This window comes from Pan troglodytes, chromosome 9, assembly GCF_028858775.2.
Source record: "Pan troglodytes isolate AG18354 chromosome 9, NHGRI_mPanTro3-v2.0_pri, whole genome shotgun sequence".
NCBI classification, from domain to species: domain Eukaryota; kingdom Metazoa; phylum Chordata; class Mammalia; order Primates; family Hominidae; genus Pan; species Pan troglodytes.
The window spans coordinates 2,234,933-2,251,392 of NC_072407.2; positions in this window are offsets into that span (position 1 = coordinate 2,234,933).

Sequence of the window (16,460 nt, forward strand, 5' to 3'; positions counted from 1 at the left end):
CAACTACACGGCAATCTGTGTATACATGGAAACATCAACACGGCCATCTATGCAAACATGGAAATGTCTACAATGCTATCTCTATAAGCTTGGAAATATCTACACTGCGGTCTGTATAAACATGGAAATATCTACACCATGATCTGTATAAACATGGAAATATATACACCGCTATCTGTATAAACATGGAAATATCTGCACCGCTATATCTATAAACATGGAAATATCTACAAAGACATCTGTATAAACATGGAAATACCTACACAGTCATGTGTAGGAAAATTTAAATATCTACACTGCCATCTGTATAAACATAGAGATATCTACACAGCCCTCTGTATAAATATGGAAATATCTGCATAGGCATCTGTGTAAACCTGGAAATATCTGCACCACTATCTGTATAAACATGGAAATACCTACACCGCTGTCTCTATAAACAAGGAAATATGTACACCGCTATTTGTATAAACATGGAAATATCTCCACTGCTCTCTGTATAAACATGGAAATATCTCCACCGTTATCTGTATAAACATGGAAATATCTACAGCGCCATCTCTATAAACATTGAAATATCTACAATACCATCTGTAAAAACATGGAAATATCTACACAGTCATCGGAATAAACATGGAAATATCAACACCACCATCTGTATAAACAGGGAAATAGCTACAATACCATCTGTATACACATGGAAATATCTACACAGACATCTGTATAAATATGGAAATATCTACACGGCCATCTGTATAAACATGGAATTATCTACACCGCTATGTCTATAAACATGGAAATACCTACACCGCTGTCTCTATAAACATGGAAATATCTACACCGCCGTCTGTATGAATAAGGAAATATCTACAATGCCATCTGTACAAAGATATAAATATCTGCACCGTGAGCTGTATAAACATGGAAATATCTACATCGCTATCAGTATAAACATGGAAATACCAACACCGCTATCGGTATAAACATGGAAATATCTACAACGCCATCTATAAAAACATGGAAATATCTACACTGCTATGTCTATAAACATGGAAATACCTACACCGCTATCTCTATAAACATGGAAATATCTACACCGCTATTTGTTTAAACATGGAAATATCTACACCGATATCTGTATAAACATGGAAATATCTACACTGCGATATGTATAAACATGGAAATATCTACACCGCTATCTGTATAAACATGGAAATATCTACACCGTGATCTGTATAAACATGGAAATATCTACACCGCCATCTCTATAAACATGGAAATATCTACACCCCTATCTGTATAAACATGGAAATATCCACACCGCTATCTCTATAAACATGGAAAAATCAACACCGCTATCTCTATGAACATGGAAATATCTACACCGCCATCTCTATAAACATGGAAATATCTACACCGCGATCAGTATAAACGTGGAAATATTTCCACTGCTATCTCTATAAACATCGAAATATCTACACCGCCATCTGTATAAACATGGAAATATTTACAAAGTTATCGGTATAAACATGGAAATATCTACACCGCAATCTGTATAAACATGGAAATATCTACACAGACTTGTGTATATACATGGAAATATCTACACCGCTATCTATATAAACATGGAAATTACTACACCACTATCGGTATAAACATGGAAATATCTACACCGCATTCTGCATGTCCATGGAAATATCTACGCCGCCATCTGTATAAACATGGAAATATCTACACGGCCATCTGTGTATAGATGGAAATATCAACACCGCCATCTGTACAAAGATGGAAATATCTACACCGCTATCTCTATAAACATGGAAATATCTGCCCTGTCATCTGTAAAAACATGGAAATACCTATACAGTCATCTGTATAAACACGGAAATATCTACAATGCCATCTGTATACACATGGAAATATCTACACAGCCATCTGTATAAACATGCAAATATCTACACTGCTATCTCTATAAACATGGAAATATCTACTCCGCCATCTCTATAAACATGAAAATATCTACACTGCCATCTCCATAAACATGGAACTAACTACTCTGCCATCTGTATAAACATGGAAACATCTACACCGCCATCTGTGTGAATAAGGACATATCTACAATGCCATCTGTATAAAGATATAAATATCTGCACCGCTATCCGTATAAACATGGAAATATCTTCACCACGATCAGTGTAAACATGGAAATATCTACACCACCATCTGTATAAACATGGAAATATCTACAGTGCCATTTGTATACACATGGAAATACCTACACGGCAATCTATGTATAGATGGAAACATCAACACCGCCATCTGTACAAACTCGGAAATATCTACACTGCTATCTCTATAAACATGGAAATATCTAAACTGCGGTCTGTATAAACATGTAAATATCTCCACCGGTATCTGTATAAACATGGAAATATCCACAGTGCCATCTCTATAAACATTGAAATATCTACATTGTCATCTGTAAAAACATGGAAATATCTACACAGTCATCTGAATAAACATGGAAGTATCTACACCACCACCTGTATAAACATGGAAATAGCTACAATACCATCTGTATACACATGGAAATATCTACACAGTCATCAAATAAACATGGAAATATCTACACCACCATCTGTATAAACACGGAAATAGCTACAATACCATCTGTATACACATGGAAATATCTACACAGACATCTGTATAAATATGGAAATATCTACACCGCCATCTGTATAAACATGGAAATATCTACACTGCCATCTGTAGAAAGATGGAAATATCTACACCGCTATCTCTATAAATAGGGAAATATCTACACCGCCATCTCTATAAACGTGAAAATATCTACACTGCCATTTCCATAAAGATGGAAGTATCTACTCCGCCATGTGTATAAACACGGAAATATCTACACCACCATCTGTGAAAACATGGAAATATCTACACGCCTATCTGTATAAACATGGAAATATCTACATGGCCATCTGTGTATAGATGGAAATATTTCCACTGCTATCTCTATAAACATCGAAATATCTACACCGCCATCTCTATAAACATGGAAATATCTACACCCCTATCTGTATAAACATGGAAATATCCACACACCTATCTCTATAAACATGGAAAAATCAACACCGCTATCTCTATGAACATGGAAATATGTACACCGCCATCTCTATAAACATGGAAATATCTACACCGCGATCAGTATAAACATGGAAATATATACACCGCTACCTGTATAAACATGGAAATATCTCCACTGCTATCTCTATAAACATCGAAATATCTACACCGCCATCTGTATAAACATGGAAATACTTACAAAGTTATCTGTATAAACATGGAAATATCTACACCGCCATCTGTATAAACATGGAAATATCTACACAGCCATGTGTACATCCATGGAAATAACTTCACCGATCTCTATGTAAACATGCAAATAAGTACAGTGCTATCTGTATATTCATGGAAATATCTACACGACCATCTACATATCCATAGAAATATCTGCGCCGCCATCTGTATAAACATGGAAATATCTAATCGGTCATCTATGTATAGATGGAAATATCAACACCGCCATCTGTAAAAACATGGAAATATCTGCACCGCTATCTGTATAAACAGGGAAATATCTACATCGCGGTCTGTATAAACATGGAAATATCTACACCGCTATCTGTATAAACATGGTAATATCTACACCACCATCTATATAAACATGGAAATATCTACACTGCCATCTGTATAAACATGGAAATATCTACAATGCCATCTGTAGAAAGACGGAAATATCTACACCGCAATCTGTGTAAACATGGAAATATCTACACCGATATCTTAAAAAAACATGGAAATATCTACACTGCTATCTGTATAAACATGGAAATATCTACACCGCGATCTGTATAAACATGGAAATATCTACACCGTGATCTGTATAAACATGGAAATATCTACACCACTATCTGTATAAACATGGAAATATCTACACAGCTATCTCTATAAACATGGAAATATCTACACCGCCATCTGTATAAACATGGAAATACCTACAAAGTCATCTGTATAAACATGGAAATATCTGCAAAGCCATCTGTATAAACATGGAAATATCTCCACTGCTCTCTGTATAAAAATGGAAATACCTCCACCGTTATCTGTATAAACATGGAAATATCCACAGCGCCATCTCTATAAACATTGAAATATCTACAATGCCATCTGTAAAAACATGGAAACATCTACACAGTTATCTGAATAAACATGGAAATATCTACACCACCATCTGTATAAACATGGAAATACCTACAATACCATCTGTATACACATGGAAATATCTACACAGACATCTGTATAAATATGGAAATATCTACACTGCCATCTGTATAAACATGGAAATATCTACACTGCCATCTGTAGAAAGATGGAAATATCTACACCGCTATCTCTATAAATTTGGAAATATCTACACCGCCATCTCTATAAACATGAAAATATCTACACTGCCATCTCCATAAAGATGGAAGTATCTACTCCGCCATGTGTATAAACACGGAAATATCTACACCACCATCTGTGTAAACATGGAAATATCTACACCGCTATCTGTATAAACAGGGAAATATCTACACGGCCATCTGCATGTCCATGGAAATCTCTACGCCGCCATCTGTATAAACATGGAAATATCCACACGGCCATCTGTGTATAGATGGAAATATCAGCACCGCCATCTGTAGAAACATGGAAATATCTACACTGCTATCTCTATAAACATGGAAATATCTGCACTGCCATCTGTAAAAACATGGAAATACCTATACAGTCATCTGTATAAACATGGAAATATCTACAATGCCATCTGTATACACATGGAAATATCTACACAGCCATCAGTATAAACACGTAAATATCTACACTGCTATCTCTATAAACATGGAAATATCTACACCGCAATCTCTATAAACATGAAAATATCTACACTGCCATCTCCATAAACATAGAAATAACTACTCCGCCATCTGTATAAACATGGAAACATCTACACCGCGCTCTGTGTGAATAAGGAAATATCTACAATGCCATCTGTATAAAGATATAAATATCTGCACAGCGAGCTGTATAAACATGGAAATATCTAAATCGCTATCTGTATAAACGTGGAAATACCAACACCGCTATCGATATAAACATGGAAATATCTACAACACCATCTATATAAACATGGAAATATCTACACCGCTATGTCTATCAACATGGAATTACCTACACCGCTATCTCTAAAAACATGGAAATATCTACACCGCTATCTGTATAAACATGGAAATATCTACACCGCTATCTGTATAAACATGGAAATATCTACACCGCGATCTGTATAAACATGGAAATATCTTCTCCACGATCTGTATAAACATGGAAATATCTACACCGTAATCTGTATAAACATGGTAATATCTACACCACCATCTATATAAACATGGAAATATCTACACCGCCATCTGTATAAACATGGAAATATCTACAATGCCATCTGTAGAAAGACGGAAATATCTACACCGCAATCTGTGTAAACATGGAAATATCTGCACCGATATCTGTAAAAAAATGGAAATGTCTACACTGCTATCTGTATAAACATGGAAATATCTACACCGCGATCTGTATAAACATGGAAATATCTACACCGTGATCTGTATAAACACGGAAATATCTACACCGCTATCTGTATAAACATGGAAATATCTACACAGCTATCTCTATAAACATGGAAATATCTACACCGCCATCTGTATAAACATGGAAATACCTACAAAGTCATCTGTATAAACATGGAAATATCTGCAAAGCCATCTGTATAAACATGGAAATATCTCCACTGCTCTCTGTATAAAAATGGAAATACCTCCACCGTTATCTGTGTAAACATGGAAATATCTACAGCGCCATCTCTATAAACATTGAAATATCTACACTGCCATCTGTAAAAACATGGAAACATCTACACAGTCATCTGAATAATCATGGAAATATCTACACCACCCTCTGTATAAACATGGAAATATCTACAATACCATCTGTATACACATGGAAATATCTACACAGACATCTGTATAGATATGGAAATAGCTACAACGCCATCTGTATAAACATGGAAATATCTACACTGCCATCTGTAGAAAGATGGAAATATCTACACCGCTATCTCTATAAATTTGGAAATATCTACACCGCCATCTCTATAAACATGAAGATATCTACACTGCCATCTCCATAAAGATGGAAGTATCTACTCCGCCATGTGTATAAACACGGAAATATCTACACCACCATCTGTGTAAACATGGAAATATCTACACCGCTATCTGTATAAACATGGAAATATCTACACCGCCATCTGCATGTCCATGGAAATATCTACGCCGCCATCTGTATAAACATGGAAATATCGACACGGCCATCTGTGTATAGATGGAAATATCAGCACCGCCATCTGTACAAACATGGAAATATCTACACTGCTATCTCTATAAACATGGAAATATCAGCACTGCCATCTGTAAAAACATGGAAATACCTATACAGTCATCTGTATAAACATGGAAATATCTACAATGCCATCTGTATACACATGGAAATATCTACACAGCCATCAGTATAAACATGTAAATATCTACACTGCTATCTCTATAAACATGGAAATATCTACACTGCCATCTCTATAAACATGAAAATATCTACACTGCCATCTCCATAAACATACAACTGACTACTCCGCCGTCTGTATAAACATGGAAACATCTACACCGCCATCTGTGTGAATAAGGAAATATCTACAATGCCATCTGTATAAAGATATAAATATCTGCACCGCGAGCTGTATAAACATGGAAATATCTACATCGCTATCTGTATAAACGTGGAAATACCAACACCGCTATCGATATAAACATTTAAATATCTACAACACCATCTATATAAACATGGAAATATCTACACCGCTATGTCTATCAACATGGAAATACCTACACCGCTATCTCTATAAACATGGAAATATCTACACCGCTATCTGTATAAACATGGAAATATCTACACCGCGATCTGTATAAACATGGAAATATCTTCACCACGATCTGTATAAACATGGAAATATCTACAACTCTATCTGTATAAACCTGGTAATATCTACACCACCATCTATATAAACATGGAAATATCTACACCGCCATCTGTATAAACATGGAAATATCTACAATGCCATCTGTAGAAAGACGGAAATATCTACACCGCAATCTGTGTAAACATGGAAATATCTACACCGATATCTGTAAAAACATGGAAATATCTACACTGGTATCTGTATAAACATGGAAATATTTGCACCGCGATCTGTATAAACATGGAAATATCTACACAGCTATCTCTATAAACATGGAAATATCTACACCGCCATCTGTATAAACATGGAAACACCTACAAAGTCATCTGTATAAACATGGAAATATCTACAAAGCCATCTGTATAAACATGGAAATATCTCCACTGCTCTCTGTATAAACATGGAAATATCTCCACCGTTATCTGTATAAACATGGAAATATCTACAGCACCATCTCTATAAACATTGAAATATCTACACTGCCATCTGTAAAAACATGGAAACATCTACACAGTCATCTGAATAAACATGGAAATATCTACACCACAATCTGTATAAACATGGAAATACCTACAATACCATCTGTGTACACACGGAAATATCTACACAGACATCTGTATCAATATGGAAATATCTACACCGCCATCTGTATAAACATGAAAATATCTACACTGCCATCTGTAGAAAGATGGAAATACCTACACCGCTATCTCTATAAATTTGGAAATATCTACACCGCCATCTCTATAAACATGAAAATATCTACACTGCCATCTCCATAAAGATGGAAGTATCTACTCCGCCATGTGTATAAACGCGGAAATATCTACATCACCATCTGTGTAAACATGGAAATATCTACACCGCTACCTGTATAAACATGGAAATATCTACACCGCCATCTGCATGTCCATGGAAATATCTATGCCGCCCTCTGTATAAACATGGAAATATCCACAAGGCCATCTGTGTAAAGATGGAAATAGCACCGCCATCTGTACAAACATGGAAATATGTACACTGCTATCTCTATAAACATGGAAATATCAGCACTGCCATCTGTAAAAACATGGAAATACCTGTACAGTCATCTGTATAAACATGGAAATATCTACAATGCCATCTGTATACACATGGAAATATCTACACAGCCATCAGTATAAACATGTAAATATCTACACTGCTATCTCTATAAACATGGAAATATCTACACCGCCATCTCTATAAACATGAAAATATCTACACTGCCATCTCCATAAACATAGAACTAACTACTCCGCCATCTGTATAAACATGGAAACATCTACACCGCCATCTGTGTGAATAAGGAAATATCTACAATGCCATCTGTATAAAGATATAAATATCTGCACCGCGAGCTGTATAAACATGGAAATATCTACATCGCTATCTGTATAAACGTGGAAATACCAACACCGCTATCGATATAAACATGGAAATATCTACAACACCATCTATATAAACATGGAAATATCTACACCGCTATGTCTATCAACATGGAAATACCTACACCGCTATCTCTATAAACATGGAAATATCTACACCGCTATCTGTATAAACATGGAAATATCTACACCGCTATCTGTATAAACATGGAAATATCTACACCGCGATCTGTATAAACATGGAAATATCTTCTCCACGATCGGTATAAACATGGAAATATCTACACCGCTATCTGTATAAACATGGTAATATCTACACCACCATCTATATAAACATGGAAATATCTACACCTCCATCTGTATAAACATGGAAATATCTAGAATGCCATCTGTAGAAAGACGGAAATATCTACACCGCAATCTGTGTAAACATGGAAATATCTGCACCGATATCTGTAAAAACATGGAAATATCTACACTGCTATCTGTATAAACATGGAAATATCTACACCGCGATCTGTATAAACATGGAAATATCTACACCGTGATCTGTATAAACACGGAAATATCTACACCGCTATCTGTATAAACATGGAAATATCTACACAGCTATCTCTATAAACATGGAAATATCTACACCGCCATCTGTATAAACATGGAAATGCCTACAAAGTCATCTGTATAAACATGGAAATATCTGCAAAGCCATCTGTATAAACATGGAAATATCTCCACTGCTCTCTGTATAAAAATGGAAATACCTCCACCGTTATCTGTATAAACATGGAAATATCTACAGCGCCATCTCTATAAACATTGAAGTGTCTACACTGCCATCTGTAAAAACATGGAAACATCTACGCAGTTATCTGAATAAACATGGAAATATCTACACCACCATCTGTATAAACATTGAAATACCTACAATACCATCTGTATACACATGGAAATATCTACACAGACATCTGTATAAATATGGAAATATCTACACCGCCATCTGTATAAACATGGAAATATCTACACTGCCATCTGTAGAAAGATGGAAATATCTACACCGCTATCTCTATAAATTTGGAAATATCTACACCGCCATCTCTATAAACATGAAAATATCTACACTGCCATCTCCATAAAGATGGAAGTATCTACTCCGCCATGTGTATAAACACGGAAATATCTACACCACCATCTGTGTAAACATGGAAATATCTACACCGCTATCTGTATAAACATGGAAATATCTACACCGCCATCTGCATGTCCATGGAAATATCTATGCCGCCATCTGTATAAACATGGAAATATCCACACGGCCATCTGTGTATAGATGGAAATATCAGCACCGCCATCTGTACAAACATGGAAATATCTACACTGCTATCTCTATAAACATGGAAATATCAGCACTGCCATCTGTAAAAACATGGAAATACCTATACAGTCATCTGTATAAACATGGAAATATCTACAATGCCATCTGTATACACATGGAAATATCTACACAGCCATCAGTATAAACATGGAAATATCTACACTGCTATCTCTATAAACATGGAAATATCTACACCGCCATCTCTATAAACATGAAAATATCTACACTGCCATCTCCATAAACATAGAACTAACTACTCCGCCATCTATATAAACATGGAAACATCTACACTGCCCTCTGTGTGAATAAGGAAATATCTACAATGCCATCTGTATAAAGATATAAATATCTGCACCGCGAGCTGTATAAACATGGAAATATCTACATCGCTATCTGTAGAAACGTGGAAATACCAACACCGCTATCCATATAAACATGGAAATATCTACAACACCATCTATATAAACATGGAAATATCTACACCGCTTTGTCTATCAACATGGAAATACCTACACCGCTATCTCTATAAACATGGAAATATCTACACCGCTATCTGTATAAACATGGAAATATCTACACCGCTATCTCTATAAACATGGAAATATCTACACCGCGATCTGTATAAACATGGAAATATCTTCACCACGATCTGTATAAACATGGAAATATCTACAACGCTATCTGTATAAACCTGGTAATATCTACACCACCATCTATATAAACATGGAAATATCCACACCGCCATCTGTATAAACATGGAAATATGTACAATGCCATCTGTAGAAAGATGGAAATATCTACACTGCAATCTTTGTAAACATGGAAATATCTACACCGGTATCTGTAAAAACATGGAAATATCTAGACTGGTATCTGTATAAACATGGAAATATCTGCACCGCGATCTGTATAAACATGGAAATATCTACACCGTGATCTCTATAAACATGGAAATATCTACACCGCTATCTGTATAAACATGGAAATATCTACACAGCTATCTCTATAAACATGGAAATATCTACACCGCCATCTGTATAAACATGGAAACACCTATACAGTCATCTGTATAAACATGGAAATATCTACAATGCCATCTGTATAAACATGGAAATATCTACAAAGCCATCTGTATAAACATGGAAATATCTACAAAGCCATCTCTATAAACATGGAAATATCTACACCCCTATCTGTATAAACATGGAAATATCCACACCGCTATCTCTATAAACATGGAAAAATCAACACCACTATCTCTATGAACATGGAAATATCTACACCGCCATCTCTATAACATGGAAATATCAACACCACGATCAGTATAAACATGGAAATATCTACACCGCTACCTGTATAAACATGGAAATGTCTCCACTGCTATCTCTATAAACATCGAAATATCTACATCGCCATCTGTATAAACATGTAAATACTTACAAAGTTATCTGTATAAACATGGAAATATCTACACTGCCATCTGTATAAACATGGAAATATCTACACAGCCATGTGTATATACATGGAAATATCTACACCGCTACCTATATATACATGGAAATAACTACACCGCTATCTGTATATACATGGAAATATCTACACCGCCATATATATATCCATGGAAATATCTGCGCCACCATCTGTATAAACATGGAAATATCTACACGGTCATCTGTGTATAGGTGGAAATATCAACACCGCCATCTGTACAAACATGGAAATATCTGCACCGCTATCTGTATAAACATGGAAATATCTACACCACGGTCTGTATAAACATGGAAATATCTACACCGCTATCTCTATAAACATGGAAATATCTACACTGCTATCTCTATAAACATGGAAATATCTACACAGTGATCTGTATAAACATGGAAATATTTACACCGCTATCTCTATAAACATGGAAACTTTTACACAGTGATCTGTATAAATATGGAAATATCTACACCGCTATCTCTGTAAACTTGGAAATATCTACACCGCCATCTGTATAAACATGGAAATACCTATACAGTCATCTGTGTAAACATGGAAATATCTACACCACCATCTGTATAAACATGGAAATATCTACAATGCCATCTGTATACACATGGAAATACCTACACGGCAATCTGTGTATAGATGGAAACATCAACAACGCCATCTGTACAAACGTGGAAATATCTACACCGCTATCTCTATAAACATGGAAATATCTACACTGTGGTCTGTATAAACATGGAGATAGCTACACCGGTATCTGTATAAACATGGAAATATCTACACCACGAGATGTATAAACATGGAAATATGTACAATTCTACCTGTATAAACATGGAAATATCTGAACCGCTATCTCTATAAACATTGAAATATCTACAAAGCCATCTGTATAAACATGGAAATACCTACACAGTCATGTGTAGGAACATGGAAATATCTACACTGCCATCTGTATAAACATAGAAATATCTACACAGCCCTCTCTATTAATAAGAAAATATATGCATAGGCATCTGTATACACATGGAAATATCTGCACCGCTATCTGTATAAACATGGAAATACCTACACCGTTGTCTCTAAAAACATGGAAATATGTACACCGCTATGTGTATAAACATGGAAATATCTCCACTGCTCTCTGTATAAACATGGAAATTTCTCCACCGTTATCTGTATCAACATGGAAATATCTACAGCGCCATCTGTATAAACATTGAAATATCTACACTGCCATCTGTAAAAACATGGAAATATCTACACAGTCATCTGAATAAACCTGGAAATATCTACACCGCAATCTGTATAAACATGGAAATATCTACACCGCTATCTGTATAAATATGAAATATCTAAACCGCGATCTCTTTAAAAATGGAAATATCTACACTGCTATCTGTATAAACATAGAAATATCCTCACTGCTATCTCTATGAACATGGATATATCTACACCGCTATCTCTATAAACATGGAAATATCTACACCGCCATCTCTATAAACATGGAAATATCTACACCGCCATCTGTATAAACATGGAAATATCTACAGCGCTATCTGCATAAACATGGAAATATCTACACCGATATCTGTATAAACATGGAAATATCTACACTGCGATCTGTATAAACATGGAAATATCTACGCCGCGATCTGTATAAACATGGAAATATCTCCACTGCTATCTCTATAAACATCGAAATATCTACACCGTCATCTGTATAAACATGGAAATACTTACAAAGTTATCTGTATAAACATGGAAATATCTCTACCGCCATCTGTTTAATCATGGAAATATCTACACAACCATGTATATATACATGGAAATATCTACACCGCTATCTATATAAACATGGAAATAACTACACCGCTATTTGTATAAACATGAAATATCTCCACTGCTATCTCTATAAACATCGAAATATCTACACCGCCATCTGTATAAACATGGAAATACTTACAAAGTTATCTGTATAAACATGGAAATAACTACACCGCCATCTGTATAAACATGGAAATATCTACACAGCCATGTGTACATACATGGAAATATCTACACCGCTCTCTATATAAACATGGAAATAACTACACCGCTATCTGTATATACATGGAAATAACTACACCGCCATATACATATCCATAGAAATATCTGCGCCGCCATCTGTATAAACATAGAAATATCTACACGGTCATCTGTGTATAGATGGAAATATCAACACCTCCATTTGTACAAACATGGAAATATCTGCACCGCTATCTGTATAAAAATGGAAATATCTACACCGCGGTCTGTATAAACATGGAAATATATACACCGCTATCTCTATAAACATGGAAATATCTACACCGATATCTGTATAAACATGGAAGTTTCTACACCGTTATCTGTATAAATATGGAAATATCTACACTGCTATCTCTATAAACATGGAAATATGTACAACGCCATCTGTATAAACATGGAAATACCTATACAGTCATCTGTGTAAACATGGAAATATCTACACCACCAACTGTATAAACAAGGAAATATCTTCAATGCCATCTGTATACACATGGAAATACCTACACGGCAATCTGTGTATAGACGGAAACATCATCACCGCCATCTGTACAAACATGGAAATATCTACATTGCTATCTCTATAAACATGGAAATATCTACACCGCTATCTGTATAAACATGGAAATACCTACACCGCTATCTGTATAAACATGGAAATATGTACAACGCTATCTGTGTAAACATGGAAATATCTACAACGCCATCTGTGTATACATGGAAATATCTACACAGCTATCTTTGTAAACTCGGAAATATCTACACCACTATCTGTGTAAAGATGGAAATACCTACACCGCAATCTGTGCAAAGATGGAGATATCTACACCGCTATCTCTGTAAACACGGAAATATCAACACCACCATCTGCATAAACATGGAAATATCTACACTGCCATCTGTATAAACATGGAAATATCTACACAGCCATCTATATAAACATGGAAATATCTACACCGCTATCTGTATTAGCATGGAAATACCTACACCGCTATCTGTATAAACATGAAAGTATCAACACCGCTATCCGTATAAACATGGAAATATCTACACCGCTATCCGTATAAACATGGAAATATCTACACCACTATCACTATAAACATGGAAATTCCTACACCGCTATCACTATAACCATGGAAATATCTACACCGCTATATGTATAAATATGGAAATATCTCCACCGCTATCTCTATAAACATGTAAATATCTACACCACTATCTGTATAAACATGGAAATGTCTACACCGCTATCTCAATAAACATGGAAATATCTACACCGCCATCTGTGTACACATGGAAATATCTACACCGCTACCTGTATAAAAATGGAAATATCTACACCGCTATCTTTAAAAACGTGGAAATATCTACACCGCTATCTGTATAAACCTAGAAATATCTACACCGCCATCTCTATAAAGATGGAAATATCTACACCGCCATCTTTAAAAACATGGAAATATCTACACACTCATCTGTATAAACATGGAAATATCTACACCATCACCTGTATAAACATGGAAATATCTACACTGCCAGGAGCTCAAGAGCAGCCTGGGCAATTCATCAATGCCTCATCTCTACGAAAAAATTAGAAATATTAGCTGTCCATGGTCGTGTGCACCTGTAGTCCCAGCTTCTTGGGAGGCTGAGGTGGGAGGATCTACGGAGCCCAGGATTTTAAGGCTGCAGTGAGCTTGGATAACGACTGCACTCCAACCTGGATGACAGAACAAGAACCTGTTTCAAAAAAGAAAAAAGAAAAAAAAACCTAAAAACTAAAAACTTGATGTAGTTTGCTAGTAACTAAACAGCAAATTAATTGTAACATGCTTACATATCAACGATGTCTTTCTTCTTTGATCATAAACCTGCTCACTCAGAAGCTGCTGAAGTCCATGGTAGTGACAGGTACATGTCTGCATCCTTGTCCTGACCTGCATCTTCTTTGATTGTCCCCATCTGTGTCTCCGACTGGCACTGCCGAACCGTCTTGCTACCTGATCAATGTTGTACTGAACCGGACTGCTAACTGATCAATGTTGTCGAGCTCACTGCACAAAGCTGTTCTTACAAGGTAGATTTCTGCTTGGAATAGCCATACTTACACTGTTTATATTCCTTACTCCTGACCCATCCAACGCAGCACAAGTTCTATTTATTGCCATAGAAACATAGGTCATTTGGAAACACCTCCTTCATTTCTATGGAATGTTCAAACATTTCTGACATTTTGGACTCTGTTCTAGCCTCTTGTTAAATATATCCAGAAAAGAGACAAAGCTTTATGGGGGGGGCTATATGCACACATATGCTATAGAATAAGCTATCTAAATGCTTAAAAATACTTTCCATCTCTCACCGCACCTTAATAGGTACACAGAAATTAAGTATGTGTATATCTGTCTGTATAGATACGTGTAAATATATATCCCCAAAACAAAAACTCATTCTCTTACTTATACATAGGTAGAATATAGGTGAATATACATATACATTTATAGGTAGAACAAAAAAACCCTCAGCCTCTTTAGGGCCATGTGTTTTCTCTGAGTAATTGTCACAATTAATTAAAATACATGTGTATGCCTTTTTAGATAAATTTCATCAGACCAGTTTCTGTCTGGTTGGAAAATAATAACTGCCTATTTGCTAAGTGCCCCTGCCCCCATACTATGTTCCAGTGAACTAAAGACCTCTGGCAATCATATATTTACAACTCAGCAAGATTAAACAATTTATTGTTATTTATGACATCCAAGCTGGATCTTCTGTATTATATTCCACATTAGCATCTATCACCTTACATTTGGGAGATCCTGTCCAAAAAATGATTATGCCTCCTAACCAAACATTCAGCAGGGCTGCAGGAACAGGCCCCCTGAACAAACATCCTGCCAAAGTACTTTAAAGCACCGTGAGCTGCCACAGCTGTGCATTTTCAGATGAC